Below are 15,276 nucleotides of genomic sequence, written 5' to 3'. Positions count from 1 at the left end.
GCTGACACGCGCACACATTCATATAGAAACACACCCATCGCTATTTTTTTCCCTTTTTTTCACCCTTCTTTGTCGCACCCTTGTCTGTCAGCCAGCCCTTGCCTTAATGGACCATACACACAATTACTACTGATTAATCTACCACTTAGCATTTTGACCCCACTCAGGCAACACACATGCATACTCGCACCACTTAACATTCTGGCCCTGCCCTGGTATCGCTGGCTTCTCAGGTACCCAGCATGCTCTGGGGCAGCCCCACTGAGACCACTGCTGTCTGAAGAGGATGGTAAAAGTGTTCATTTGTGTGTGTGTGTGTGTGTGTGTGTGTGTGTGTGTGTGTGTGTGTGTGTGTGTGTGTGTGTGTGTGTGTGTGTGTGTGCGAGATGAGAACATGCTGGTGCCAGCCCCTGAAGGACAACCATCCAGTTCATGTCCTCAGGGAGCCTCGACACTTTAGGAGTGGCACTACAGCGGGGTAGCACCACAGCCAAGGGGCCCACAGGGATGAATGGTGTGTGTGTGTGTGTGTGTGTGTGTGTGTGTGTGTGTGTGTGTGTGTGTGTGTGTGTGGAGAGGATGAGGTCTAGAGCATCATCAAGGGGCCCAAAGGGAAGACGGACTGATATGTGGGACTTGGAAAAAGATTATAAATGTAATGGAGAATGAGTGAATGTGAAGCTGCCAAAGTATCACAATATCAAAGACAAATTTAGCTGCAGTCAAACGCGTCACTTATACTGTCAATAATATTAGATTTACTCGTAATGGAAGCATGAAAAAAACAAACAAAACCTGAGAAAACATTACAAGCGAGTGAAAAGCAAAATAAAAGTGGGTTCAGTGGGGAGAACGAGGGCTAAATTTTATTATTTATTTTTTATTTTATTATTTATTATTATTTTATTTTATCATCCTCATGATTCATTTGAATCATGCAATAATAACACTGTTCTTTTGTAGTGTTTTGTTTAGCTGCTATAGGCCAGGCTTGATATGCTTTCCTATCATAAGAGACACTTTTAAGCAATTTTAAATCCAAGAAATCTGTAAAGAGCCACAGAACATATCTGAGTCATATATATCATAGCTTACTTATTTAAGCCACTTGTTGTATGTTTGTTGTGTCTTAATGAAGGGGATTCTGCCTATTAAGTAGCAGCGTAAAGTTTATATCTTTTACCATGTGTGACTAATCCACAGTGGGCCATTTATGATTATTTCATGCATTTCACAATAATACCATGTTTTTTATTGAACGTATAGAATCACAGAACTACAATACCTGAAACTGTTTGCTAGTTATTTACTACAGGCCACATTAGGTGCTAGCTGTACCTTTGCAAATTAATCAAATTCGATAATAAATTTAAGACAAAAAAGCAGACTAATGGGTTTAAATGTAGTGAAAGTAAACAAAAAACAGGAAAGGTTTGATTTTGTTTTGACTTCAGCAGTAGATCAGGCATTGCATTAAAACTCATAACAAATCTGTCCCCACACTGTTACATTTTCCTCCAAAACTTATGTATTTTGGATACTGACTCTATAGACTCACCACTGGCCATTAATGTGTTTACAACCATGCTAGAAGCTGCAATAGAGATTCAGCAAAATTGAGAGGAAATTTTCATTCAGCAAGTTCAGGACCACTCACTGCGTCTGGCTGTTGTTTGCTGCTAGGCAGGTTTTTGTTTTTGCTTGTTTCAGAGTTTTTCATTAAAGATGTTTGCTTTCTGTGGCTGTTAACGGTGGACTAACAAAAGCTGAGAGGAGCTTCAGAGAATCAGGTGAGGGTTTTCTATTGGTTCATAAATATGAGCAACCCATTAACTCCTCATTTTGCCATCATTCCCGTATTATAAAAATGTATTTTCCAAACAAACAAAATAATGGAACTTTTCATCATTGCTGCAGGGTATTGTTTGTAAACTCCCAAATCTAATACTTCCACAGAGGGCACAGGAGGACTGACTTTCACAATTCCAAGACACTCCTTTATGGTAAGGTTTGTCTGCTGGTGATTGCAGAGGTGTTTTACATATTAACTGCTGTGTGTTTAGACAGGGACAGCATGTGACTCACTCCACTGAGTTTAAGAGAACTAAATATTCCACAGTCAACTGTTAGTGGGATTATAACAGAGTTGAAGCAATTGGGAACAACAGCAACTCAGCTAAGAAGTGGTAAGCCACATGAAATCCCAAAGCAGGGCTGAGGTGGAAATTTCAATCCCTACAAACCTCCAAACTTTATGTGGCCTTCAGATTATCTCAAGAACAGTGCACAGAGTTTCATGGAATGGGTTTCCACAGCTGAGCAGCTTCATCCACACCTCACATAATCAAGCACAATGCAAAGAACTGGATGCAGTGCTGTAAACATGCCACTACTGGACTCTAGAGCAGTGGAGACGTCCTCTTTGGAGTGATGAATCACACTTCTCTGTCTGGCAATCTCATGGACAAGTCTGGGTTTGGCGGTTGCCAGGACAACCGTACTTGTCTGACTGCATTGTACCAATTGTAAAATTTGGTGAAGGAGGGATTAAGGTCTGGGGTTGTTTTTCAGTTGGGCTGAGCCCCTTAGAACCAGTGAAAGGAACTCTTAATGCTTCAGCATATCACGACATTTTGAAACATTTCATGCACCTAACTTTTTGAGAACAGTTTGGGGACGAGGGTTACCCCTTCCTGTTTCAACATGACTGTGCACTGAGCAAGTCTGGTGTGGAAGAACTTGACTGGCCTGCACAGAGTCCTGACATCAACTAAATAGAACATAATTAGGATGAATTAAAGTGGAGACTGTGAGCCAGGCCTTCTGGTCCAGCGTCAGTGTGTGATTTCACAAATGCACTTGTGGAAAAATGCTCAGAAACGCCCTTAAACACTCCTAAACCTTATGGAAAGCCTTCGAGAAGAGTTGAAGCTGAGGTTATGGCTGCAAAGGTCGAGCCGACATTAAAAAAAAAAACCCTATGGATTAAGAATGGGATGTCACTCAAGTTCGTTTATATGTGAAGACAGGCGAGTAAATACTTTTGGCAATACTGTTTTCTTATAACTCTGTTTGGTGATACCCAAAGTCCTTTTTTCGTATCACCAGAGATTAAGAGACGTACTTTGCAAAGTGATGTACCGGTACTACAAATCGAGTTCAGTATAGCCAGACTTTCTTTGCATCGTGTTTAATTTATTGTACCAAAATTGTTTCCATTTATATAGACGGAAAGTCCATGGAGTCATATTTTCAACCAATGTAAACATGGTCCCATGCAGTCCTCCAAAATCCCAACATGTTGTTCGAAGTGGATGTTGCTGACTGGTTGACAACAGGAAGTAGAGTGACACTGGAATTCACCGGGTATGTGACAAGCTTAAAAAAAGGCAAAATGGAAAGCACAGAAATCGGCTGCAGTGGATACTTTTCACTGTAACACTCTACTTCAGCTTGTAAGTTAAAACTTTAATCTTCTCCACTGCAAAAGCGAGAGTAGCCCGAAGACAGACTGCACTACCTATCTTTGACACTGTCCCCATCTGACAGCACTGCAGGTAGACAGCACTCTGCAGGTAGACGAGCACGCCGAAGCTGACGACGGGCTGCGGATGGACAGCTGGCGCAATACCACTGCTGAAGCACAGTTTAGCTGACTCAACAAATCAAAAACCCTGGTCAGTTATTCTCAACTGTCTCTCTTACCTCAGGCTTTCTGCTGCAGCATCTGTGCACTAACCATAAAAGGGGGCGTTGGGCAAGTCATCTGACTCTCAGAGGAAGGGGAAACCTGTCTATGAAGAATAAGACATGAACAGCTGCAAATAAAAGAGCAATGCTGCAGAAAATGATTAATCCATAAATTATGTAATTAATTCCCACTCAGTGCGCTCTCTGTGGCGATGTCTATTTCTAACATGACAGCTGCACATTAGAGCTGGAAAACTGCAAAAGTGATGACGGAGATGTGGAAAACACTCAAAGATCAAAGTGAAATTATTTTTCCTGGTTTAATATTCTTAATGATAGAAAAGCTACAAATAGACTGATTATTTCTAATCTGTGTTTTGTTAGCTGCAGTTGAAGTAGTGATAAATGTGGCGAGAAATTAGGATAGAGCATAAAAATGTTTTGTAAATTTTCTGCATGAAAATTCACATCATTCACAGGGATTAGGCCATGCAAATCCCTGTGAATGATGTGAATATGCATCATATTTGCACTTTACTGCACAGCTTCCTTAAGTGGTGGAGCTAAAGATACCCATCAGGCCACATGTATGCAATGAATTCATGTAAGCGGTCATAGCTGTATATAGTTATATAGAAGTTAGATCATACTTTAAGCATGTCAGTAGAAAAGGAGGGAAATGTAGTTACTGGTGAACACCTGGTCTGGACACGGCTATAGTTTCAGGAGGGTGATCCAGCAAGGTCTGGCTTTAGGTTCAGCAGGTCTGTAGTCTCTTACAAATATGATCCAGTTTAGATGGACAAAACTGAAAGGAAAACAAAACAAACAAACAAAATGCTGACTCCTAACACGCTCTAGTAAGTGAGCTCACATTAGAATTTGTTATAAGCATTCTCACATGTACATCCAGAGCACTAAATGGAAAAGCTCCAGGCTATATATCTCAGCTTCTTGTTAAATAAATACATTTTAGTTACTTGCTTTTTCCTCAGTGGCTTGGGTCACAATGTTTTTGAAGATTCTGAAGATTCGTTTTGAGCTAATGCAGTTGTTGAATCAACACTTTATATATAACATCCAAAAAGTCTGTATGCAGTTCAAATCCATTACATTTTTGTCAGTGAACAAGTCGCTGCCACCAAAATGAAAAGTTCCTTTGACATAAGCAAACAAGATGCTTAGACATTTTTGCCAGAATGACACAGGACGTAACAAGGATGTTACTCATCTTCTAGTTTCCTTAAAATCTTGCTCACATGTATTCACAGATATTGATAAAACTAATATTTCTTTGAGGATAGGAGAACTGCTGTTTTGTCGCAGCAGTACATGAATGTGTTGTATTGGCTACACAGTAAAAACAATATAACAGGTTACACAGAACTTTAAAGAAACATCAACTACATAAGTACTACTACACATACTTTGTTTCTTCATAATATATAATAGTAACAAAACAGGGCTAGAAATCACTGGAGAGCCTGTTGTCATGTTCCTTTAGACACAAGTAACAAGGGAAGAGCTGCAATGTCACTTCCCACACCTTACTCCGACACTTTTAATTGTTTTTACGGGTATGTTCTTGAAATAATGTTCTTTCTGACAGTTTGCCGGTCAACAAGCCTGCATGGTAATTTTGGGTTTAACTGGAGAAACTATTCACTTTGTTATGGTAAGAGTGTGGAACTGAGCTGAGAGCAAAAAGGGATGAAAGAAACACAAATAGATAGGGGAATTAAACTACATGAAAAGAGAGAAAGAGAGGAAGACGAGACGTGCTGTATATTGATAAAAGGTTTGAATGTGGCACAAAGGTAGCAGGGAGGGAGAAAGGAGATCAAGGTCTATCATAGGGGCTGTAGCGATGGCGTGGCAAAGATGGAGGGAGTGCGAGTCAAAGAGAGATGAGAAGGGGAGAGGAGGATACTAATAATTTCCAGGGCAGTGATGTGAACACACCAGGGCCTCATGCACTCATGATGGAAATATGAGCATGCTTCTAACATCACACAAACCCAAGAGGCTTACTTTGTCCAAGACTACAACAGTTTGACAGGTCAGAAGTTAGAGTTTTTATTACTGCACGTTCAGAAGTGACAGGAGCAAACTGGGATTTCATTTATTTTTATACTCTCGACTGAAATTTCTCATCTATGCGCAATGCATACAAGAATCTGAGCTCTATTTTCATCACTGATGAAAATACTGTGAATACATACATGCACTTTTTGAACTGGACTCTTCATATTTACTTGAGTAAAATATTTTTTGCGTTTTCTCAATTTTTACTGTCATCCCAAGAACAATAAATCATTTGAATTCAATCAAGTAAATTATGCTGACTCTAAAGGCCCGTCAGCCACGGGTAGTGACGAGCAGTGTCATGGAGACCAGATACCATGGAAAGTGAATGGGATGCAGCAAAGTCAAGTGATGATGGACAGAATAACCAGTGGCAAGTGAAACAGTGAGGTCGACGGTTAAATTCTTCCCAACTTCAAGGAGAACAATAAACATGCTTCTCATTCAGTGTGCAGAGTACCATTGACTGGCATATGACTGGGCAGGAAATGCATTACCTAACTATCAGAAACAAAGCAATGTGAATGAGCAAATCATTTCACTTTTGTGGATGAGGCTTTATGAATATGACAGTTCAATAAAACACCGAATGGCAACCTTATGACTGCATTCATGATGCATATGTTTGTTCACATCTAGTGTGCACTTGCTACATTTTAGCCGACGAGGCTCTCAAATTTTATGGTAAATAACATGTTTCGGGAATTATTTATGCATGTTTGCCTGTGTGCAGTCCACTAATGAGATATTGACTCCATTGCGACTGTGCTACATTGTTTATCCCACTTATTTATTTATGAACGTTTAATATGTGAGTTCTGCCTAGTTCCTACAAACGCAAGTGGCGAACGAATGAGGCACACTGACGGAGAGATCAATGTGCAACATTAACACGGGATTGTGTTTAAAGTTATTTTCATTTGGAAGACACAGATCCGCTGTTTATTTCCACTTCCACAGCCCTCATTCTCTCGTGATCGGTGCCAGTGGTGCTCCTTACCTCAGCCGTCTCACACCCCACCTCCCCCCATCTCCCACACTCTCACAAGCATCACCCGGCCCTCTCTCTCTCTCTCTCTCTCTCCTGGCTTTGTCAGCAGCAGCAGCAGCAGTACTTGGGTCTTTGTGTCTCCTTCATATCATCTTGTTAAAAATTAAAGTGATTCTACTTTCCTCCATCTTCCTCTCTCTCTAATGCTAATCTGTTCCCTGTTGGACCAGTATGTAGATGAGACGCAAATACAGCGCAGCCTGATGAATAGTGATGAGCCTGCAGCATGTACACACACACACACACACTCAGGCACACACCTGAGCAGCCTTGGAATGCCCTGTGGTTTACCTGTCTGTCTGTCAATCAAAGCAGTGACCTAGTGAGGGAATGTTTGTGTGTCTGCGTGCATGCCCTTTAAATTACTCCTTAAACTATAAAGTACCTCCTGAAATACTCTAATTTAATCAAATATATCACGTGTTTAATTTGCACGTTACCAGCTGATATTAGTGCTAAAATCCACATTTTACACTGTCCTTTTAGTGCAGAAAACTTAGCATATTTTCCCTTTGAGTCATGGGTGTTATAATGGAAAGCACCTTTGTTTAAATGTCCCATGGCCCCAGTCTTAAAGTTGGCAAACACTCACTGTATAAATACATGAAAATCTGTCAACTGTGAACCCCACTCGAGTGTTCAGCCACTACACTATGCTTCTCTAACTTAACAGGGGAAGTCCCCTTTGCCCCAGGGGGAGATGTATGGTTTCCTGCATGAGTGACCCGTATTTCAGTCCATTACATAGATAGAAAAAGGAAGACGAAAACAACTGGCTTAACATGTGCCCAAATTTGCATCTATACTGTGATAGTTATTAGAAGATGGTGGAAAAGACAGGATGTTTAATCACACCAGACATTACTTGCTGAACTGATGCTGAGTCCACACTGTTTGCAGACTAAGGTCTGATTTGGACTTCTGAGGGAAGTCTTCGTAGCGCTTACAACGTAACCATCGCCTCCTTATGCTTGTGTGTGGTGCATTATGTGTTAATTACCATGCGGTCATGTCCCAGTGTTTTATATGTGGCCAGTCAGCAGAAAAAATAAATAAAAGGCGGGGGGGGGGGGGGGTCCCTCCTAGGTCCCCACTCTTTGTTGTGGTCAGTTTGTGGGGGGGACAAACATATTTGTCCTTTGCACAATGCCTCACATCCGGTGCGACAGTTTCAGTCATCTCCCTCCAGGAGTTTGCTGACATTTGTGAGTCCTTATATTGATGCTATGATTATTATTCCTTATATGAGATGACGATTGTTATTCTCTCACTGATAAATATAAAATCTGTGGCGAAAAAGTAGTCGCAAACACACAGGAGGAATCGAGAGTACTGAACAGGCCAATCACAATAGTTGCAGGCTGTGTCCTGTAGTTACATTTCTTGAAAGCTTAATTCAAGCATTAGACAGAAAACTAAACATGTTAGATGTACACAGTGAGAACTACAGAACAGTAGGAGAAAAAGCATCCTCGAATGTCCTCAAATGGCCAGTTCTAAAGGAAAGTCTCCCATATTAAAATAGCCACTGTTACATCAGAAATAAACATGTCTACAGTGCGGTACAAATAAGATTTCTTGTCTCTGTAGCAAATTTCCCCGTTCACAGCCCCTTTATAAGGAGATAGATTTTATTATAGCTGACATGTTAAATTTGTAAAGTTATATATATAATCTGCAGTGTGGACACTCTGCCACTGTCAGTCTGTTAAACTCACCGTCGCTATTTCAAGTGTTGAGATCAGGTGACTAACTTCGCCACTGAAGAATATACTGAACTCTTAGGTTTGTAATGTGAAACTCTGATCAGTTTTCCAGCATTTGACTGAATCTGAGCAGACAGTATGGTCATGTACACCTCACAATTCATCCTGCCACCTTTGCCAGCAGTCACATCTTCAATAAACACTAGTGACCGGCAGCCATACATACCCATGCCATAACACTGTATCCACCACGTTTGACAGATGATATTGTAATGTATGATGATCACGAGCTAAATACTTTTCTCCTCACATGAGTCTGATAGAATAATTTTTCCCGAACTGTGTCTAATCTGGCCTTGCTCCTCTTCAGTGTAACCAGTGGTTTGCACTTTGTTGCAAACTATCTGTGTTTCTTGACTGTATTCAATGTTGTGAAGTTGTTTTTCTGAACCCCTGAAATAATTCTGTATCATCCCCTTCAGTGATCTCCTTCAGTGTTTTCAGGGGGGTTTCAATGTTGCTGAGCTGGTCACTTCATTATTTGTTTCTAAGGATGTACGAGATTGTTGGATTAGCTGCTCCTGCAGTTGTTGCTGTCTCTCTGACAGTTTTATTTTGGTTTTTCAGACTAACGATGGCCTCCTTTACTTGCATCAACATTTCCTTGTACGTCATATTGAGAGTTCCAGTGAAAAGACACTAAACAGACGTTAAATACTTTGAATCAAATCTAGATCTTTAATCTGTTTAATTTATCACGAAATAACGAGAGAACAGGCCTCACCCGCCTGTGAAACTGCTTGTCAGTCAATGGTCCGATTCATTTTAAGTTCCTGAAAAAGGGGGACTGTGTATAAACATTCTTGTGATTCCTTAACAGTTAATGAAAAAATTCCTGCTAACCCCTCAAATTAAAACTGAAGTCTGAACCTAAGCTCATTTAATTGATTTCCAATCCACTGCAGTTGTGTATAGAAGCAAATTTACCAAAATAAAACCCAAATGTGTGTCCAAAAAACATATGGACCTTACTATAAGATAAATATCAAGAAGTTCAGTTAAACTCAAAAAATGTCAAACTGTTCTACGGTTTAGGATGAAAAGAGAGCACGATAGAGAGTGCCTCACATTTCCAGTTGTGACATCGTGTAATGCCACAGATCTCTGCACTCTTACTACATACATATATATTGCTTCTTCTTTCTATAATAGCAAGCTGCTGCTGGTAATGTCGAGCGCACACACACACACAGCTGCAGAGTAGGCTGTTTCCTGTATACCATTCTCAGTGTGTCTGCATTACTGTTCCATCTGCACAGGCATTTCCTGTCCGACCTTGAAATCATGCCCCCAGCCACCACCGTCACTTCACATAAATACATCCTCATCCCCCATTTCCCTACCCACTCTGTGTGTTTTCAAGACAGGACATACTTTTTTCCCTCATACACACATCCACATGCTCATCCACTGACAAACCCAACATACGTTAAGCACTAGAAAGTGTCCAAAATTAAAGAGCAACTTGGCAGAGACAATCACCAGTGGAATATAAATACATAAATGCCTCAAACATGCAATTATCTGTTGAGAAAAACCACCTATTGTTTTCATGACTAGAAGCTAAAATACAGCACAAAACTCCCGCTTTACGAGCATCCAGAGTTACCCTAATCTGCCATTTTCACGCTGGGAAGCTGTGATGTCATCAATCAGCAACACAGTGTTCGAATGGCGGCCAACCTTCCCCAGATCGGCCACATGTGTTTTTATTCAGCAGGAAAGTTATAGCAGAAAGGTCAGGTCACAGATAGTTTACAATAATATTATTCATGTAAGGGAAAGTGGAAATGATCCCCACTTGTGACCTCACTCTATTTACACAAGCATGCCCCGAATACATTGATATCGCCAGCCAGTAAAACTCACCACGTGTGCGCACACACAGAAAGAAAGGGAGAGAACACAATACACATTCATTACATGAACTGGATTTCATAAGGTGATGGAAAGGAACCAAGCCAAAGTCCAACAATTAGCAAAGATTTAAAATAACAACCAAGGGCCCGAGGCACAGTGTTAAAGCAGAGGAGACATAATAAAGGTCAGAGTTATGATTCCAGCTCACAGGAGAAACAGAGACGCTGTTGTAGTGTCTGAATATTCAATGCCAAAATGATTACTAGCACTTGGATTAGATCTCTGGTTGTATTTAATGCTGACTCGATGAGGAATATTAATTAAAAATACAGCCCATTAAAGTTGTTGCATAGGCATTTTATAAATAAATGCCGTGTTTTAAGACCACGGGGAAGGCAAACAAATGGATAGACCCAGGAGAAGATTATAAACTATGACTATTTTTGCTTTATATAACTGTATAACAGTTATATACTCTGTAACCCGCCCAAGTGAGAGTTTGTGCTTCTCCTCCCCAACTGGACACGAAAGACCTGCTGCTCGCACGGTAAACCGTGAAACATCGGGGTTAAGTCTTTGTTGCTGGCTAAAGGACTGATGTAATGCAGTGTCCTTCAAAGTGACAAAAACAAGTCTGCGTGTGTTACAGTCATAGTTTCCATGTAAAAAGTGGATGCATCATCAGACACACAGGATGCAGCACCACATTTCCCATGGGAGAAAACAGAATATGGCAAGAGAGACTTAGTCATGACTGAACGTTCACATGGCTGTTGTCAAATAGTTCACACCACGCACATTTATAAACACGAAATTCCTTCTTTACTGCATGCTGAGTCCAAACCCCTGTACCTCCTGTTCATTAACGTATTTTTATTCAGTTCTGCGTACACCACGATCTCATTCATTTAGCAAAAAAAAGGCCTGGAAAGAGACATCTAATCACTGAAGACCACCATTTATCACATCCAATAACATCAGAAGTCCTCTATAACCTGTTTATGAACCTTTAAGCGACTCTGATTGTATTTTCATATTAATATTATTTGTAAGCAAACACAGGCAGTTCTAACTTTACAGCTACACGGTCTAACTGTTTGCACTTCAAAACTTTATCATTTGGTTCTCCTTTTTCAGCTGTGACTGGCAGCTTTTGATGCGTACTTCATATTCAGCAACATAACATGAAGTTGGAGGTTTGTTAGTGATTATGATCAGGCTAAATAGGCTGGTGGAGACCAAAAACAGAGCGAATATTAGACTTACATTAGGCAGACCCAGGACACGCTGGAGAGATTATATCTCTCGGCTGGCCTGGGAACGCCTTGGTATTCCCCCGGATAAGCTGGAGGAGGTGGCTGGGGAGAGGGAGGTCTGGGCCTCTTTGCTTAGGCTGCTGCCCCCGCGACCCGGCCCCGGACAAAGCGGATGAAAATGGATGGATGGATGGATAGTCAGAAGAAAGGACTTTTTTGGGGCATTATTTCATATCAAGATTAAGATTTTTGAAACATTTTGTGATCAGAGTACTTGCAAATAATGAAAAGCTGGTCTGTTCATAGTGTTTTGAGTTCAAATCAATATGTAATCAAGGGCTTTCATGTTTTTCAGCACTACGATGAGAAGAAAAAAAGCATTTGCAAAAGTTTTCAAACTGATGCGTCTTCAGTTCTCGCCGTCTTTACCTTCTTTGCCTTGCTCAAAGTCCGCAGCCTCCGCTCTGTGAATGCTAAGCTGCTGTTAGTCTTTCCGCTGGTCCAACTTTGGTTTAGATTTGGGGGACAATGTCTTTTTTACAAACCCACGCACCAATAATAAACACACCCGCTTCTATAAAAGATCAACCCTGTGTCAGTTTCCCAGTAAACTGGAGCATCTGCAGCAAATCAGTGTGGCTTTTCAATCACTCCCACTTTTCTCTCTGTCTCCCACTCATTTACTTCCCCCCTCTTCCTCTATTTTTCCCCTCTTTGCATTTTTCTGTGATTAGGAACAAGTTTAACTGGCCAGAACTTCCTTTCTATTTTTCTAAAACACACACAGGCTTCTGATCCATGTTTGCTGTCATGAACAGGTGCTTGTCTTCAGCTCGACCTGCCTCATCAATCACACTTTCTTGACCAAAATCCCCAAAAAAGAGAAAGGAAAGAAGAGCTGAGGTGAAATAGGAAAAAAATATTAGAGCATTAATTTCCTTACTTCCCAGGCTCTCTGCAGAGCTTAATTCACCATCGAAATGTGGCTGCGTGTAGTCACATGTACTGCTTTCCTTCAGTAAAAACAAGTATTCTGTATTTCTGTCGTTGATGCCAGCCTAAATGACTTCTAAATGACTCAGCCTCGGTATAAGATTTCCCTGTAATCATGATTTTAAATTGACTGCATGTCTTCTTGGGCACTCGGCTGCTAAAATTCCTCCTTTACTCAATGGAAGTGCCCTCCTGTTCGCGCTGTTAATGGACCGGACCTGTCTATGCAATGCAGTGGACAGAATTTCCCATGGCTGATCATCATCTACGGTCATGGGTGCCTTCCAACTCCTCCGTCTTGCCCTCTCCCCGTCCCAATGCAACAAAGAGGAAAAACAAATCAAACAATTCACAGTTTCCCATTATTCTCTCTGTCAGCATATGGTTCCAATCAACAGTGTGTGTGTGTGTGTGTGCGTGTGTGTGACACCATGTGAATGTTTTTATTTTCCATACATTACTCCTCAGATACAAAGCTCTTTGTTCACACTCTTTCTCCATCTCTCTTGCTCCTCCTTCCTCTCACGCCCTCGCCATCCTCCAGCTCTCTCTTTGATTCTCAGGTTTAAACTCTCTCTCTCTCTCTATTTTAGTCTTGCTTTTCTTGGCTGCAAGTCAGACCTCAGTCAGACCTAGAGGTCTTTTTCCCAAGCGATCTCCAGGGTGGACTCGAGGGAACAGAAAACACACACACACACTCGCAAACACGGGCTCTGCCCTCACATGCTCTTGTCCATTTCCTCCTCTGTCTCTGCTGCGATCCACAGCCATCTCCTGTCTGCACCTCTTTGTTCATTCATCGTTTTATTACTTTTAAAAACAAAACAAAAACATGTTTCAGTCATGCTTTATTGAGACAAAGAGAACACAGTGTTCAAAATCAAGTATTGTGTTTTTGGCCTGGTGAACTTTCTGCACTCGCTGGTACATTACAAGCTTTGTGGCCTGTTCTAGGACTTCATTTATCCAGGTTAGTCCCTCTGGAGTCAGGCATCTCATTTACAAGGGAGACCTGGCTCAGACTGAGGCAGCACATTTTCTCACAAATAGATCAACTGCACATGCAAACAAATGCACAAGGATGAAGAAGTGATAGAGGAATTAATAAGGCACCAAAAGAACCACAAGCGCTCATTATTCAATACCAACAACAAGTAATGGTAATTATTAGGTACCTTTCTAGTGCTGTCTAATTAATCTATAGTTCCCAGTAATGCATAAACTTTATAACTTGTACGTAAAGTTAACAAATAAATGTAGTGAATATAATTGAAGATACACTCACCAGACACTTACTGGTACCATGTCGGATAACCCTTTTCCCTTCAGAGTTGCCTTAATTCTTCATAGCACAGATTCAACAAGGTGCTGGAAATATTCCTCAGAGATTTTGGTTCATATTGAAATGATAGCACCACACAGTTATGGCAGATTAGTCAGCTACATATCCATGAGCCAAATTTTCCATCCCATCACACCCCAGAGGTGCTCCATTGGATTAAGATCTGGTGACTGTGGAGGCCCTTTGAGTACAGAGAACTCATTGTCCTGTTCAAGAAACCAGTTTGAGATCATTTTAGCTTTGTGACATCACAAGTTATCCTGCTAGAATCAGCCATCTGACGATGGGCCCACTGTGAAGTACGATGGGGATGGTCAGCACCAATATTCAAGTAAGCTTCAGTGTTTAAACAATGTTCAGTTGTTACAAAGGGGTGTGAAGTGTACCAAGTGCACTGTTACACTAGCACCAGCTTGAGACGCTGATAAAAGGCAGGATATATGCATGCTTTCATGTTTTTATGCCAAATTGTGACTCATCAGCTTTGATTTTTCCAATCTTCTTTTGTCCTGTTTTGGTGAAACTGTGTGAACTGTGGCCTCAGTTTCCTGTTCTTAGCTGACAGGAGTGGAACTACAGCCTATGTGCTCCAAGGTCTAAGGAGGTGAGATGGTCTTCTTCATGCCTTAGTTGTAACGAGTGGTTGTTTGAGTTGCTGATGCCTACTGTTGAATCAACAATACACATTTTCTCTTTTTCATACCATTCTCTGTAAACCCTAGACAGGGTTGTGCAGGAAAATCCCAGTAGATTAACCGATTCTGAAATACTCAGATCAGGCATGCTATGTTCAAAGTCACGTAAATCACCTTTCTTTCCCATTTGAACTTCAGTAGTCTACATGCCTAAATGCATTGCAGTGTAATTGGCTTGTTAGATATTTATGAGTAAGTGAACAGTTGTACCTAATGAAGTAGCTGTATGTGAGTGCATAATTACAACAAACTACCTCAAAGCTTTACTCGTGTACAGTATTTACTACCACTGTCTGAGAGCCATATTTAGTAAGTCTCACAGTGGATTTACAGTCCTGACATAAAATTTTACATGTCAGATTTGAAACAGTGGAAATAGTTTTTGTTTACAAAACTTTAAATCTCTTCTTTAAAGAAGCAGCGCTGTTTTGTTTCACCGTGACATAACTGAGAGAGAGCAACGATAAATGAGGTTAGTCCGCTAACAGAGGCGACCACAGGGTTACAGTGCCATCTAGTGGTGAGGCAAAGTAGCACG

The sequence above is a fragment of the Rhamphochromis longiceps genome, linkage group LG10 (genome assembly GCF_057381845.1).
Source record: "Rhamphochromis longiceps isolate RC_006_pf linkage group LG10, R_longiceps_female_GT1.1, whole genome shotgun sequence".
In the NCBI taxonomy this organism is placed as follows: domain Eukaryota; kingdom Metazoa; phylum Chordata; class Actinopteri; order Cichliformes; family Cichlidae; genus Rhamphochromis; species Rhamphochromis longiceps.
Note: the sequence above shows the minus strand (reverse complement) of the source record.